The sequence below is a fragment of the Phragmites australis genome, chromosome 21 (genome assembly GCF_958298935.1).
Source record: "Phragmites australis chromosome 21, lpPhrAust1.1, whole genome shotgun sequence".
In the NCBI taxonomy this organism is placed as follows: Eukaryota; Viridiplantae; Streptophyta; class Magnoliopsida; order Poales; family Poaceae; genus Phragmites; species Phragmites australis.
In genome coordinates this window covers 74,390-91,503 of record NC_084941.1, presented here as the reverse complement: position 1 = coordinate 91,503, position 17,114 = coordinate 74,390, and the positions used below count along the sequence as shown (strand labels likewise).

Here is a 17,114-nt window from a genome sequence, read left to right as displayed (position 1 = left end):
TAGAACTTGTTGAGCTCGACCGCCCATTGCGCGATTCGTCCAGTAGCCTCCCTATTGCTATAGCATCCTTCAGCGGATACGTCATTACGATGGTGATCTTATGCGCTTGGAAATAATGTCGTAGCTTCCGGGAAGTCACCAGGACTACATAAAACAACTTCTGAACTTGCGGGTATTGTAGCTTAGCATCATGTAGGACTTCTCCTACGTAGTAAACCGATTCCTGGATCTTGGACTTCTTCTTGGGGCATTCCCGCTCGACCACCAGGGTCGTGCTCACAACTTGTGGGGTGGCTTTTTAAGTCTTGAAAAGCCTTCTCCACTTCTTTCGTCCACTCAAACCGGTCGTGTTTCTTTAGCAGCTAAGGAAGGCATCTGTCATTTGCCCATCTTGGAGATGAAACGACTAAGGGTTGCGATGCATCCTGTCAGTTTTTGAACTTCCTTCAGTGACCGAGGTGACCGCATCTGGTTGAGAGTCTCAATTTTGCCCGTATTGGCCTCAATGCTTCGACTTGACAATAGGAAACCGAGAAGCTTACCGGACGGGATGTCGAGCATGCACTTCTTGGGGTTAAGCATCATACGATACTTCCTAAGGTTGTCGAATGTTTCCTTGAGGTCATCAATCAATGCATCTTTGGTTCTAGACTTGACTTGAATATTGTCGACATAAGCTTCAATGTTACGCCCAATCTGGGGTTGTAAGCAATTCTGAATACACCGTTAATACGTAGCACCAGCACTCTTCAAACCGAAAGGCATCTTTACATAGAAAAATACACCAAAGGGAGTAATAAAAGTAGTTTTTTCTTCATCCTTAATCCACATGCTAATTTGGTGATTCCCCGAATAGGCATCTAGAAAACATAGCAATTCACAATCTGCCGTAGAGTCAACTATCTGGTCGATGCGAGGAAGAGGAAAAGGATCTTTGGGACAAAATTTGTTGAGGTTGGTGAAGTCGACGCACATTCTCCACTTGCCATTAGCCTTCTTCACGAGGACTAGATTCGCGAGCCATGTAGGATGACGGACCTCTCGTTTGAAGCCCGCCTTTAGGAGTTTGCCGACCTCCTCCTGGATAGCTTGCTTCCTGTCCTCCGCGATTCTTCGCTGTTTTTGCACCAAAAGTTTGGCGTCGGGTTCCACAGCTTGTCGATGCTCGATCACCTCCCTAGGGACTCTGGGCATATCGGACGGTTGCCATGCAAACAGGTTTGCCTAGAAGAAGGTGATGATCTCTAGTTCCTATTTGGGATTAAGGTTGACCCTTATCTTGACCATCTTGGCTGGCTCAGACGGGTCGAGGGGCACTACCTTGATGCCACCACCAGCCTTCTTGTCCTTAGCACCGTCGTTTGTCTCACTTTTGGCGGTGGCGTCGGACCTGGAGGCATCTACGAGGCTTACGAGCTTGGAGTCTTTGACCTCGGTAGCGGCTTGGTGCTTCTGGCGCTTAGACTTCATGCCTCTTGAGGTAGTTGCCGATCAATATAAGTGTATGACCATATCCAGGCTCTGCTTGGCAATTTTAGAGAAGTTCTCGATGAACTGGCGGTAATAACCCACGAGTCCGAGAAAACTCCGGATGCTGGTGACACTCTTGGGCTGAGACCAATTGAGAACTTCTTGCACTTTGCTCGGGTCAACTGCAACGCCGTTTCCCGATAAGACATGACCCAAAAAGGCGACTTCCTTAAGCCAGAACTCACATTTGCAGAACTTGTGATAGAGATGGTGATGTTGAAGTCGGCCAAGAAGAACACAGAGATGCTCATAATGTTCTTCTTCAGTCTTGGAGTAGATGATAATATCATGGATGAACACCATGACAAACTTGTAGAATTCCTCCATGAAGACTGTGTTCATCAAATACATGAAGAATGTCGGTGCATTTGTCAAGCCGAAAGACATGATGGTGAACTCATAAAGCCCATAACGGGTCAAGAAAGACGTCTTTGGAATATCCTACGGTCGGATCTTGACAAGAAAACATGCATGTTCAAAGGTATGGTGCGAAATGAACAATGGAACATGAAAGTATGCTCGATCCTTATCTCTACAATTCTTTCCCGAACGCATCTCTTCCGAAACAATCATCACAACCACATACATCATCCTTCGCATGAAAAAGAACAAGCATTCACTTGAACGGTGCTTGCGCAACTCGCCGCACAAGCGATATTTCATACGTTGTCACCAACGTATGCACTTTCCGTACCATCGCCTTATGGGACACCCCATGTAATCGCTACATGGGTAGACAACCATATCTACCATCGTATGGTGGATGTTCATACGTTATTGCTAACGTATTCACTTTCCGTACAATTGCCGTACGGAACACACCAAGCCCCTACCTCGCACCGGTTGAGCCCCTGATACTTGCCGCTATCAGGATGCATTGATGCAACATGATTAACAAATGCATCATAAAGAGAAACAACACTGTAACACCGTGAGTTTTAGCATATAAAAATATAGCAAAATTTGCTCCAAATTATAACTTTTTCTAATTATTTAACCAACATAAAATGAAAGAAATATAAATTTGAAGTGTATATACTTGTATGTATATATTCAAATATATTATTTGGGCTAAGTATTCCAAAGAGCACTAAATTAATTACTAAATAAATAGTTGCAATGAATTGATCATATGTATTTTGGTTTAATTATTTTAATGGTTCTTTGTGTGGTGATTCGAATTTGAATGTCTCTGAAATTCGAATCCATTTAAGTTACTTCGGTAACTTCCTTTTCCAAATCAATCAGCGAAAATAGATCTTCCAATCCAACTCAAATATTCCGTTTTGAATTCAACTAAATTCAAATACTCCTATTTAAATTTAATCCCAAATATCTCAAATCAAGATTCGATCAAAACTTCATCGATTTTGTATTCAAATGCAATTTGAATCAATCGAGTTATATTCGAATACTTTCTAGTTCAATCGCTTCGCCAATTCAATCCAGTTCAATTGAATCATCATGTATTCGAATTCAAAATTCGGATACATTCATTCAATCGGCATACATCCCAATTACAATACAAATACATCCATTTACACATTCAAATGCAATTATTTGAATCCACATTCAAATCCTTCACTCTGTAATTCATCTTAATCTATCTCTCACGTTTCCAGATCTTTTCACATTGTCTCTCATCTCTTTTCTCCTCTCTGCCCTGCTTTCTCTCTCTGATCAGAAGCACCGGCCATCACCCCATGCCTCCCTGATCTTTCTCACCAGGCACTAGCCCATACCCTTCCCCATGCCTCTCTCTATTCTCACCATGGGCAGCAAAAGATCGCACCGGCCACCTCCTCCCTGTGCCCATGCTCTGCTTCTGATCTTTTCACAAGCAGGCATAATCCATTGCTTTCTCCTCTCAAGCTTCACCAGCAAGCAGCCCTCCCTCATCCACCATACACACACAAGCATGCATACAAAGCACACAAAGCACATCACAACAACGGCAGCTCCCCTCTCTGCTCCTCTCTTCCGCACAGCAGCAGCACACCGGCGCCCTCACAGCACAGCACCAAGCATCACAGCAGCAGGAGCTCTGTGTCGCTATCCTCCTGTCTACGCCGAGCCCGCGCATTCCTCCACCGCGGCTCCGTCCTGCCATCACCACCCGCGCCACCGGCCATTCCCTTCCTTCTAATCATTCTGCCGTGGCACCGTCCTGCGTCGCCATACGGTCGCACCCCGCTATGCTGCGCTGTGCCACGCCGCTGAACCGCGCTCCGCCCGGCCTCATGCTGCGTTATGCCGTCCTATGCTCTGCAGCCGCCCGATCACCAAGCCGCTCGGCCGCGTGCCATCTCCTGCGCCATGCGGTCCCTTCCGCGCTTGGTTGACGCTGAGCCACGTCGTCGCGCACTACCGCCGTCCGCGTGTCACTGTCACGCCATGACGCACCGCGCCACTCCCATCGCATAGCTCCGCCTGCTCATCCTCTCGCTCGCGCACGCCCTTCGTGCCACCAGCCACCAGTGTGCTTCGTCGCACCGCCCGCTGCTCGGGTGAGGCCGCTGCCACCGAGATCCTCACGACCCACGCTTGCCGCGTTCTGCATCCCATGCCACCGCGTCGCCCGCTGACCCGAGCCGTCGCCCGCCGCTCGGCTGGCCTAGGCACCCAACCGCTGCACCGGCTGGCCATCTCCTTCCGCTCCACGCCCTTCGTCACCACTCGTGCCACACCGCCCGCACGCCATCCACTCGTGCACCATGCTCACCGCACCTTAGGCCGCCGTTGTTGTGGAGACCCCGCCGAACTTCGTCCTGGCCGGAGTCCTCCCCATCCTAGCGCCACCTCTTGGCCGGCTCCTCTCCTCCCGCTGGCACCCACTCTTCAACCCAACCGGACTTCCTCCCTCCAGCCGACCACCTTCGGTCGCCCCTCCCTCTCTCTCCCCAGACTCTCTCGTTCTCATCATGAGCCACACGGGAGAAAGCAAACCGGCAAACCTTATCTCATTCCTCTCTCTCTAGCAGGTGGGCCCCATCCCCCTTTGGTCCATAAGGTCGGTCCACGGTGGACCAAACACCGAGCTCCCCCTTCAGTCTACCAGCCTACACACCGGATCCACAGCACAGTCACCCCACCTGCCCACCAAATTTGGTCCCTGGTGCACCGCCCTCACAAATTTCCCTAGTTCAGCAATTCCATGGACCGAATCCATTGAACAGTAAACCCTTTTCTTTTTCCAGATATTTCCAATTCTGTTAAATCTTTCGACGTCCGTAACTCATCCGTTTCAACTCCGATTTTAGTGATTGTTTTGTCGATATTCCTCTAAAATCATAAGCTATCTCCATGCTAAATCTTGTAATTTTTAGAGTTTATTTAATTTTCTCGTTCAATATTATTTCGTGTCCCGACGTTTATCTAGATTTAGAGTTCATCTTTTAATAAATAAAGTGAGTTAGATAATTCCATAAATATGTTTAGGATACAATCATGTATAAGTTGCTTATATTAATCTAGCTTAAGTGTAGGTTTAATCATCATGTTAATTAAAGAATGGTTTTTAGAATAAACTAAAGATTGTTTTTATTTTAGTTGGAGTAGGATGTTATTTCATGCTTTAAGCTATATGATTAATCATAGTATACTTAGTGTAATAAGTTAAATAGTGTAGCTGTTAAATAAATTAATACTAGTCATTAGAATATGATAGAATAATTTAAACGTTAATAATTAATTAATTAATTACATGCATGCCTAGAGTTATACTTATGTATATACGTATACATGCTCACATACAAACAAACGAGAGTAACACATTTGTTAACAACTTGACCTAGCTTCACTAGATGATCCCGCTATTCTTTGTGTATTAGCTTCGTATTGCTTAGAGTTGACGATCATCTTCCGCTTTTGTCGTTTTTCCTCAGTCGTTCTTCTTCCACTTTGGTGTTTCATTTGGTTTTGTTCTGGTGTTCATATGCTTGGTCGCTGTGCACTTTTCGTCGATAATCTACGTAGGCTCGAAGTCAAGGTTCTAAGCTAGGGCACGAGGAAGGAACTGAAAATGAGGCCCGATGAAGAAGAATCCAGGAGATTTGAACGACAAGACCAATTGTGAATTGACATTCGTCAAGGTAAATCTTATTTCCTAAATCATACTGAACCTATGGTTTTCAAATAATATACATGATCAACTAAAACTGGACTTATTATTGCATGTGCTATGTATTGCGCTTTTACAAACTACTTGTAGTTAATCCTATCAAACAGAAGCCATGTCTTGAATATTATCATCCAGAATACATATCACCCTAGTATTACCTGTTGTTATCTATATTGACGTCAGACGATGCCATGATATCTAGCATGCTTAGGATTGAATATGTCTCTTCAGAGACATCGCTTCTAAAACACCTCTCCTTGAAGACAAGATTTACTGATCAATGACAACTCATATACCATGAATCCTTGATGGTTGTGAATTCTGTGATGGTTGTGAAATCCTTGATATCGTGTGGGATATGGCTGGTGATGTGTAAAAATAAGTGAAAACTGTTTTGGCATGGGTAGGTAGAGTGGTCCTCCGAGGAGGATGCTTTTGGGGGCTTGAGTTACCTTATGGTATTCATTGCCCATGAAGATGGCTGGCTCGACCGTTTAAGGACTGAGTCATTTCGCAACCATGCCTTAGCGACCCCGTGCAACCGGACTGAGTTGGGCATCATATCAGGAGGCTGAGAGCAACGACCAGCCAAGGGTCCATCTGTCCCACTATTTGGAGGTTTCAGGGACTAGCTTAGGCTTAAAAAGAGATGCTGGCCTTCAGAACATGCAGCTCTGGTACTTGGCATGTCTCGTGAAAAAGCCTGGCAAGAAAGGTGTCTGGAGAATCTCAGTATGATTCGCTCCTCCACTAGCTACGGTTGGAGGCTGAGCATATCGCTTGGGTAAAGCTGTACAACCTATGCAGAGTATAAATCTATTCGAATAGAACCTTTTTGACTAGACTCCGAGTGCATGTGTCTTGATGAGTGAGTGTGTGGACTAGATGTCCGTGTGATGAGGTTCCTGGCTTGATCCGCCAGAAGCTGTATGGTACTAGAGGTACATCAGATGTGATAATAGGGACTGCGAAGTGAGGTGTAGCCCCTCCCAGGACCAAAACCCCCAGATATAACTTCTTACCTTGCAGCCAAGGAATCCTCCACCGGTGAGGCCCTTTGCTCCCTTTCTTCTCCCCTGTCTTTACTCTTTCTCCCGTTCGTCGCCATAGCATCGTGTGATACTAACATCGCCACTCGGCCGCACCAATCCATCGTGCACCACCACCACGCTTTGCTCACCGCCCACATGCTGCCCCAGTTGACTCGTGCTGATTGTCCCATCGCTAGCTCACGCCGTCCCGACAGCACTGCACCTTCCCGACCACTCGACCGCGTCAGGCCAGCGCACCGCGGCGCCTGCGTGCACGTCGTTCCACACCAATGCTCAACCACACACTCCTCTTCACTGTCCAGTGCGCGCCATCGCCAAGCCCTTCGCCATACCACTATCGTGCGCGCGTAGCCTCTCCACATCATCACCACAGCAGCATGACCAAGGTTGTCGCACCGCTCGGTTGGCCCAACTAGCCGGCCCGCGTCGCGTCGTCCTCTGCGCGCCGCCGCTGGCTCGCGTGAGTCATCCCGAGCTCCGCCGTCATACTCACTCCTCTGGCTAGCCTCTTCCCCAGCCATCTCGCTGCTCCACTGGTTCCCCCTCTCCATTGCTGTGCCTCTCACTTCCCTCCGGCCAACTTCCTGTGGCCTCCTCCCTCCCCTCCGGTGCCTGTCTCCCTCTCTCTCCGAGCACCTCACGCGCACTCCTGGAGACCCGACCGGCCTTATCCATTGAGCCACCCCCTCCCTCACTGCTAGTGGGCCCCACCAGATCGGTCACCAGTCCACGGCCCCGATCCGTGGTGGACCAGCCACTGATGCCCCCTCGGTCCACCAACCGTGGACCGAGTTCACCGAATAGCCACCCACCAGTCCACCAAATCCGGTGCACCATAGACCCACTCACAAATATCCCCTTGGTCCACAATTTTATGGACCGAGTCCGTAGAATAGTTCCCTTTTCTAATTTTCTAGGATTTTCCTTTCTGGCTCCGTTTCAACTCCAATTTCGGCGATTCTTTTGGCAAAATTCATCTAATTCTAGATCTACCTATCTATCACAGTGTGATATCCTTTAGGGATTATTTGGCTTTTCATTTGGTGTTAGTTTTTTCTTCTCTAGTAGTCAGTTATTGATCGTAGTTGTGTTTGCAGAATCGGAAGACTTCGCGGAGAACCCAGATGATCCAGACTTCAAACAAGACTTTGAAGCAGACTTCATGAAGGCAAGTCCTATTTCCTTGATCATATTGAACCTATGTTTTCAAATAATCTACATGATCAACTAAAACTGGACTTATCATCGCATGAGTTATGTATTGTGTTTTCTTTCAAACTAATTGTAGTGGTTAATCCTATCAACACTGTCATACCTTACATGTCATCATCTAGAATACATATCACCATAGAAGTACCTGTTGTTAAATATATTAACGATGGACGACACCTTGATATCTAGCATGCTTAGGATGGAATACACCTCCTCAGAGATATCGCTTTTAAAATTCCTCTCTTCGGAGATATCGATTTACTGTTATCAATGATAACTCATATACCATGAATACTTGATGGTTGTGAATTATGTGATGGTTGTGAAATCATTCATGTCGTGTGGGATATGACGGGAGATGTGTAAAATTGGTGAAAACTATTTTGGCGGGGGCAAGCGGGATAGTCCTCAGAGTTGGAGGCTATCGCGTACATTGGGGGCTTGAGGTGATACTCATTGCCAACGCTGAAGATGCCTGCCCCAGCTGCTTAAGCACCGAATCTTGGGTCGTCATGCTAAGCCACCCTAGTACAACCATACGTCCTGAATGGGCAAGACTTGACTCTTCTTTCACCGGACTGGATTAGGCATAATACCAGGAGGCCTGAGAGGCAACGTCAAGCTAAGTGTTTTCAGGTTCTGCGCGAAGGAGTTTCTGCCGCAGTCGGTCATCGGGGGTCTACCCTCTATATGAGACCTGAAGAACTTGATGTATCACGTAGAAAAGCCTAGCATGAAAAGTGATTGAAGTGTCTCGGTATGATTTCCTCATCCACCTGCAACAGATGGAGGCTGAGCATATTGTGTGGGTACAGTGTACAACCTCTGAAAGTGTAAACCTATTAGAATAGTCATGTCTGCGGTCATGGACATTCGAAGCATTGACCTCACTTGATTAGTCTAAGGGATGCGTGTGTCTTGATGAGTGAGTATGTGGATTAGATGTCCGTGTTATGAGGTTCTTGGCTCGATCCGCCAGAAGCTGTGTGGTACTAGAGGTACACCAGATGTGATAATAGGGACCGCAGAGTGAGGTGTAGCCCCTCCCAGGACCGAAAACCCCAGATATATTTGATGCTTGGTTTTGAACGATTTAAACTGCTTTAAAGGTTAAAATAGAGAATACAATGGAATACTTGCATAAAATTGCTTTACGCTTAAAACTAAACCATAAAGCGTTGTCCTTGTTTCATCCCTTATGCATCTATCAAACACTTTGAAGTAGTATAAGACTTGCTGACTACCTTTCGTACTCATTCTTGTTGTCATTCAAATGAAGAAACTGATGCCAACTTCGCCGGAGGTGAAGCCGATAATGAAGAGTAGAGTTAGAAGTCACGTTCGCATCCTAGCTTCTTGTGGCTTTGGGTAGCTGCTATTTTTCGCTATGTTTTGTTGGACGTTCGGTCAGGTTTGTAATTTACAGTATGGTTTGTAAACCTTTTGTACTCTGAACCGTAATACTTATATACGAAGTTTGAGTATGATACTACTACTGTTATACTATGTGTATCAGTTATTTGATCTAGGGACTGATATAGGAGGTACTGAAGATCCCGGGTTCGGTATTTTTGTGCCCAAGATCGAAACACATGTCTTTTTAATATGTCACATCACAACAAAGTTTAAGAAAGAGCGAGTAATTAACATTAAATTACAAGTTCTTAAGCATGCACAAAGTTATTACAATTTATAGAAAAATAGAGCTAGGAGGAGACTAAAAAAACTGACTCAACTCCTAATCAGCGAAAGAAACTACGCAGCGGAAACAAAAGCTAAAGATAGTAAAAGATGGGTGAAGCCATATGCCCTTAGGCTTCACCCCAAAAGCGTGACCTCCTAGTAGTTGCCTACTCATTCCCACCGCCACCCATGCCGATAGCACCTGAAATAGCAGCGTGAATACGAAAGTACTCGCAAGACTTAATCCATAATAGACACTTATAAATAGTCCGACTCTAAGAATTATGCATTTGGATGTTAGCAAGGATATAGCCACATGGTTAAGTAAATTTCATATGTGAAAGAAAATTTGACATACACATGTGTGAGCATCTATACTTGATCAAAGTAACATACTAGCCCATAAACATCAACTGAACATAATATAAAAGGAACCATAGGAATAATATCTGTAAAGCACTATCTCAACATATCAACCACCTTGTCGGTGGATGAACACCGCAAGCGGGGATCTTGAGGGACCCCCTTTGAGATTCGGCTGGGGGGCTTAGGCGGGATGATTCGTCGTTGGCTAGTAGTAATGAATGCACCAAGGGTTTAAACAGGTTCGGATCGCACGGATGTATAATACCCTACTCCTGTGTGTCTAGTATATTATCAAAGCTCTTCGAATGCCTTTCTCTAGATCTCTAGCACTCTCGTTTTTCTTTGTGTTACAAGGTGCTGCTGTTCTATCGGCTGTGTGAAGTCTTGAGCTTCCTCTTTTTCTCGTTCCTTCTACGAAGTGCTCCCCCCCTTTCATCTACCGAGGGGGAGGCCCTTCAAGGAGTGCCCAGAACGAAGGCACAAGTTCCCATATTATGGGCCCCACGAGGGGACATGCGATGGGACCCGCCGCATTAATTATGCCCACGCCTTCTTACCAAGCGGTGGCAGGGATTAACGTATTCAGTATGGCAGGCGTGGGGGAGAGTGGTTGGATGTGACTGGCCATGCTCCCCATTAAATGCAGCATCGGGCCTCCCACCGACCGACGCCTCATCGTGAAGTCCCTACGGGGTCCACCAGCATAGGGCTTGCCGGTGCTCGGGGTTCGTAGGGTGCTCGGGGACCAACTGTACTTGGCCCCGAGCGTCCAGTCCCGGTCCTTGCTTTTCTCGGGTCCTCGGGGCACTCTGGGTACTCGGGGACCAACTGTTCTTGGCCCCGAGCGCTCACTCCCAGACCTGACTCTTCTCGGGTCCTCGAGGTACTCTGGGTACTCGGGGACTAACTGTTCTTGGCCCCGAGTGCCCACTCCCGGACCTAGTTCTTCTCGGGTCCTCGGGGCACTCTGGGTACTCGGGGACAACTGTTCTTGGCCCCGAGCGCCCTCTCCCAGATCTGACTCTTCTCGGGTCTTGAGCGCCCACTCCCAGATCTGACTCTTCTCGGGTCCTCAGGGTACTCTGGGTACTCGGGGACCAACTGTACTTGGCCCCGAGCGCCCACTTTCGGACCTGGCTCTTCTCAAGTCCTCGAGGCACTATGGGTACTCGGGGGCCAACTGTTCTTGGCCCCGAGCACCCTCTCCCGAATCTGGCTTCCCTCGGGCCCTCGGGGTGGTGGTCCTCGAGGGAAGGCGCCACGTGGCACTTGTGCTGTCCTGGCCTCACGACTGCTACAAATGGACAGAAGCATGCTCATGACCGAGAGCGTGGCATTTCAAAATGTTTTTACATCCTGCAGGGGGTACTCCTTTACCTACACGACTTGAGGACCATACGGCTTGCATTGCCACACAGATCCATATAAGGGGTACACATGTCAACCTTTTCCAATAAACCCCAACTGTTTGATCATGCGCCAATAGGTGCGGGGGTAATCCAGAATTGTTCCTGGAGCAAAATGGATACCCCAACCGACCTCATGCCCGACACTATCAACCCACACGCTAAAAAGCCACATCTACAAAGGTAATCGGCTTATCATTCCCATATGATACATGTAGTAAGCACGAAAAGTGCTAAAGCCAACTACAACAACGATCGGTGTTTAAACGATGTAAGTGGTCTAAGGTATCTGGGTCCCTCTCCCGACCTACTCAGGGGAACTCCACATCCGGGTAGGACAAACACCCCTAACACCGTACACATGTCGTCTCATCCTCACCACTCATCCAACCAACACCATCAACCCATCATCATGATCGTTGTGCAAGTAATTAAAACCTATGCTCGCGAACAATTAAACATTTCACTGCTCGACTTCTACTGAGGACCTAAGCACTTGCTAAGCATCACGAATGACATTTTAAGTTAGATAACACCATATTAAACCTAGGCTACAAGGATACAAATCAACAATTATTCAAAACAGGAGAATTAGTGTATCAACATAGGTTCTACCCATCATAAACCTGACATCGACTCGAACTTATGCATAACATATATAATGTGTAATTTATCACATATGACGCAAATGATCCAAATTAATAGGAGAAGTATGCTTAGATGCTTGCCTTGCTACTCTGGTGATTGCCTAGTGCTACCCACGCAACACTCGCAAAATTCTGGGAGATTGGCGTCGCCTTCAACCGCGGCCGGGTCACGCGCTGGTTCTTTGTTCACTAAACAAGAACAGTGCAATAATGAGCATGAATGACGTGCAAATATGTATGCTACAATATGCATAACAACAAGCTAAAAGCGTAAGACATGCGAAGGAATAATAAACTTTGCGATCTAACGACATCGGAAAACTGACAGAAGTCCGAAGTCTCTGGACTCTCCGGATTTATTCGGACTATCCGGGATATTCTCTGGACACTCCGGATTTCTGCAGAAAATGTGTTCGCGTCTTTTCGTAAATCGATTCGACGGTCACTACAGAAAAGAATGCATCGCAATAAGCATAGGAAAAAATGCCATAAAATTTACTTTATAATGCCAGAAAACATTTTTCCTAGATGACACTAATCATAACATGAATTGTCCAAGTGGTTTCATAATTTTAGGACATGGTATTAATTAATTGTGATCTAATCAAGACGAAACACATTTAATTAATTAATTAATTATCAAAAGTATTTTCTTGAGTACAAACATCTTTAACATGTAGTTCGTACTCATATGAAGCTAACGCAACTGGTTTCATAATTTTTGGAGTCCGTATGAACTAATTATGAAATTTACAAGATATCAACATAAAAGAAAAAGTCTGATAAACAGTAACTACAGAGTCTCCAGACAATTCTCCAGACTCTTCGGGCTGTCCATGGAGGCTCCTATAAGGGGAAAACTCTATCGATTTGATTTGCGAGCCTCACCAATCTAATAGAAAATATGTTTAAGATAGTTCATGGAGTCTAGAACTCACTCACTAACCTAGCAATACGATTCCTAACTCAAACCTCATCCAAACTCCTCTTTTGCTCCAAATTATCAAGAATTCGAGAACTTCACAACCCTAACTCCAAATTCGAAATCTATCCATCCAAAATATGGATTATTGCCATGGATGCCTAGGAGACTCACCCAAGATGCTTGGCCAAGCTTGGGAACCATCGGTTGAAGGAAGTAAAGCTCAAAAAGAGGAAGAATGCCGGTGCTCCTTGTGCTTCAACCAAGAAACCCAAAAGACATCAAAACCGTCTCAAATCTTCCGGGAGAACAAAAATGAATTGGATGGATGGGAAGCTTGCGAGCTAAGGAGCGCATGAGTGCCACATGCATACCTCAATTCCTTCTCTTGAGGTGGGATTTTGGGGGAGAATGAGAGAGTGCGTGAGAGAGAGGGAGAGGGGAGCTGCTGCTCCCTTTGGGGCTACGCGGGTGGGAGAGAGGGAGCAGGTGAGAGTGAGTGGTTGCCCCCTTTGGAGAGATGGGGTGGTTGGCCCACCTAGTGGGGCCCACGTGCTAGGGAAAAGAGTCCATTTTAACTATAAATTCTTTTTTTTTCTCTTCCGAATTTCTTTCTCTCATCCGATTGACTCAAAATGAATTGCTCCAGCATTCAAAAATGAAATTACACAAAATTAACATAATTCTTAAGAAGCATGATTATGCTTAATTACATGATTACAAATTTAGTATGTGACAGTATGAAAATTGTCAGGCTCGCCAATTGTGATCGGCAACTTGATCTGGCCAAGGGGTATGGTTGAGGAGTTTGGAGTTATATTGTGAAAAGGCTTAGGTCCTGTATTGAGCTCTGACCATTGGATCCCCATCTTGTTTAATGTCTTGGCGAAGATGAGATTGAGTGAGCTACCCCAGTCGATCAATGTCCTAAAGACTTTGATGTTGAGGATAGTAGGTTGGACCACAACTGGATACCGACCCGGGTGTGGAACCGCGGATGGGTGGTCAGCTTGATCAAAGATGATCGAGACTTTTGACCACTTGAAGTATCGAGGAGGCCTGGTTAGAGCCAGGTTGACATCCGTTTCGATCACTTTATACTACCTTTTGGACTTGTATGAGGCGGACCCTCCCAAGATGTGTGCCAAGCTCTGGTCAACCTCGCGGAATTCGGGCTTGTCATCCTTGTTGCCTGGCTTAGCCTGCTTGCTATGGTAATCAGCAACAACGGCCTTAAGTTTATCGTCGAGCTTCTTTTTGATAATGTGACACTCATCAAAGTCATGTTGGTTGGTCTGATGGATGGGACACCACTTCCCACCTCTTTGGCTCAGGCCCTTATTATCCCTGGTGTTGCGCGACTTACTCCTATCGACCGCAGTTAATGTTGTGTCTGGACCCTTGTGTTTGTCACCGGGTCTCTTCTTCCCCTCATTCTTTGAGGACTCGGGCTTGTCCTTGCCAGATTCAGGATTTTTGACGTGTGCCTTAGCCTCAGCACGCTTTGCACACTTGTCGGCCAACTCGAAGAGTTCTTTCACTGTATTGATCTTCCAGGTAGCAAGTTTTCCAACCAGATCTTTGTCCCTCACACCTCGCTTGAAGGCAATGATGACCGAGCTGTCGGAGATGTTCGGGATCGTATTGTGCCTGTCACTGAACCTACGAATGAAGTTCTGAAGAGACTCGTCCTTACATTGGTTTAGCTGATGGAGATCGTCTTCCGTTCTTGGGCGCTCGAATGTTCCCTGGAAGTTGGAGATGAACTGAGCTTTCAGCTCAGCCTACGATTGGATCGAGTTGGGTAGTAGGTTCAGCAACCAGGATCTTGTAGGTCCATCGAGGGCAGTCAGTAGGTAATTAGCTATTACCCTGTTGTCGTTGCCAGCCACTCAAATACTAGTGGTGTAGATCTGTAACCACTCATTGGGGTTGATTTTTCCATCGTACTTCTGGATCAGACCCGCTTTGAATTTCTCGGACCATCGTATCAACCGGAGTTCAGTTGCGAAAGCTTCACAGCCTCTGTAGAATTCCTCAGGAGGAGATAGGGGAGGATTATCATGCATGTTCCTCTGAACAGGGGAGTCACATCGACCGTCTCGTTCCGGAGGTCTGTGGTCGTTATATCAATGATCGTCATCACGACATTTCTCACGGCGGTTGTTTATCACTCTCCATAGATCGTGCCTATCATGAGGGATGCGATTACTTAGGTCTTTCTGGTTCCTACGCTTATGGATAAGGTATTTACAGTTTGGCATGCAAGACTGCGCTCAAGCTCGATCACCCGAGCTTCCCATTTGGGATCGCTTGACTCGGGGATGTCCGCGTCCGTAACTCCTTGAATCAGCACCTTGCTGGCTGGGGTGCCCAGAGCCGCTGGGGTTATTCACTCGAGCCACCTGGATCTAAGCCGCATTGAGTAGAGTCTTGAGCTAATTGACCATCAGGATTAGAGGATTCATCGGATCCAACTAGGGGAAGGACCTCAGAACCATATAAGCTCTCTGGACATTAGCTTTCGGAGTACTAAAGACACTGCTGCCCAGACTTGGCTATGGTCGAGCCGATGTAGCTCCTCGATCGCTATGTTGAGGAAGTTTGTCCCTCGATCTTGGAATCGTTGCGGGTGGAGGCACCACCTGAAGAGCAGGCGTTCCCAGGCCAAGTCGACGTTAAATGTAGGGGTTCTCCTGATTTTCCTTCGCCCATCGATGATGGGAAGTATCGGGGGCCTGCATAGCCCCAGCTATTGGGGCTGGATCCTTGGGGACTCTTTCACCGTCGTTCATCCCGGTGTTCGTATCCTCCACGTTTTGTTCGACGAGTGTGGCTTCGGCTCCGGCCATGAACATGAATCGATCTGTTCGGCTGCTCTGGTCGTCAATGGAGCTGTCGTCGCCATTGTACTAACTCCCACCTTCGTTGTCAGTGTTCATGAACTGAAGAACATTATGCTCCTTATGATCCCACTCGAGGTGTCCCGCCTCGCGATATGTGTCCAATAGGCTAGACTCGATGATACCAATGTGGATCAGTTCACCTTGATCGTCCCAATGGTATGCCATTGTTCCAAAGATGATCTCCGAACTGGCAGGAGGCAATGCGAAAATGACCGCCGCCGACTTGAAGTGGTTGTAGAAGCCGATGTCGAAGAATCCAAAACAAACATGCACTTGAGACATGATCGATCCTGAAAAAACAAATGAATGCCCCTACCTGGAGCGCCAACTGTCGAAGATTAGTTCCTGATAATATATCCGTAATTGAATTGGGGTACCTTCGAGATCAGGGAACGAGCAGGAAACACGACACACGATATATACAAGTTTGGGCCCCCCGATGTGGAGTAGTACCCTACCTTCTGTGTGGATGATGCTGTATATGAATTGTCTCGAGTATAAGTAAAGTGGCTAAACCTATTACAATGGAATAGATCAGATCTAAGCTAATCTAGAGTTGAAGTCGTCGAGTATCTTCAAAGCTAGGATCTTGGTGCTTGCGTCGAGTTACGTAGGCGTTGATCTGTCGTGAGTTCTCCTCTAGGGATCAGGGTCCCCAGCCTTATAAGAGGGGTCCTGGTGCCGTCTTAGTCCCTGCCGTAGTCGATAGGAAGTCATTCATCTTGTTGGTCAAGGCAAGACTGTCAAATCCTGCTTGGATACTAGTCGTACTCGAGTCGGTTAACCCGATCAAGACCTTCCCAGTACAAGCTTTTGTGATATCTGAGTATACCGGGTCTTATAGATTCGGATCCGCAATATCTGAAGTTGTTCATCAGGTATACAGTGTATCCTATCCGTGTATGGTGTACTCCTTATACTCATACACCATATAGTTAGATATTCGACATCACGGATACCCGAACCTATAGGTCCAATTGCCATCCCTAATCTGAAAAGTCTATGTCTGACAAGGCTATATCTAAAAAGCATATGCTTGAAAATGCTATGTCTGAAAAGCCTATTTCCAAAAAGTCTATGTCTGAAATGGCTATATTTGAAAAGTCTATATCTAAAAAGGATATGTCTGAAAAGGCTGATGTTTTTGAAAAATTAAGTGGTAAGTTACTAAATAATATTTTTGTTATCTATTCAAAATTTAGAATTAAAGAACATCTAAAAGTTGACGAAAAATGGATTAATCGGACGAGAAGAGTAGAAACTGGTAATT

The 17,114-nt window shown here is 46.4% G+C and overlaps 1 long non-coding RNA gene across 1 annotated transcript; it reads left to right on the top strand.

Annotated features, from left to right (window-relative positions):
• The first annotated feature begins 3,301 nt into the window (after positions 1–3,301).
• Positions 3,302–9,200, top strand: LOC133902943 (uncharacterized). The gene is made up of 3 exons (XR_009907170.1): positions 3,302–4,705; positions 5,506–5,621; positions 7,800–9,200. It is a non-coding gene; the product is annotated as an uncharacterized LOC133902943 (long non-coding RNA).
• Positions 9,201–17,114: the final 7,914 nt, after the last annotated feature.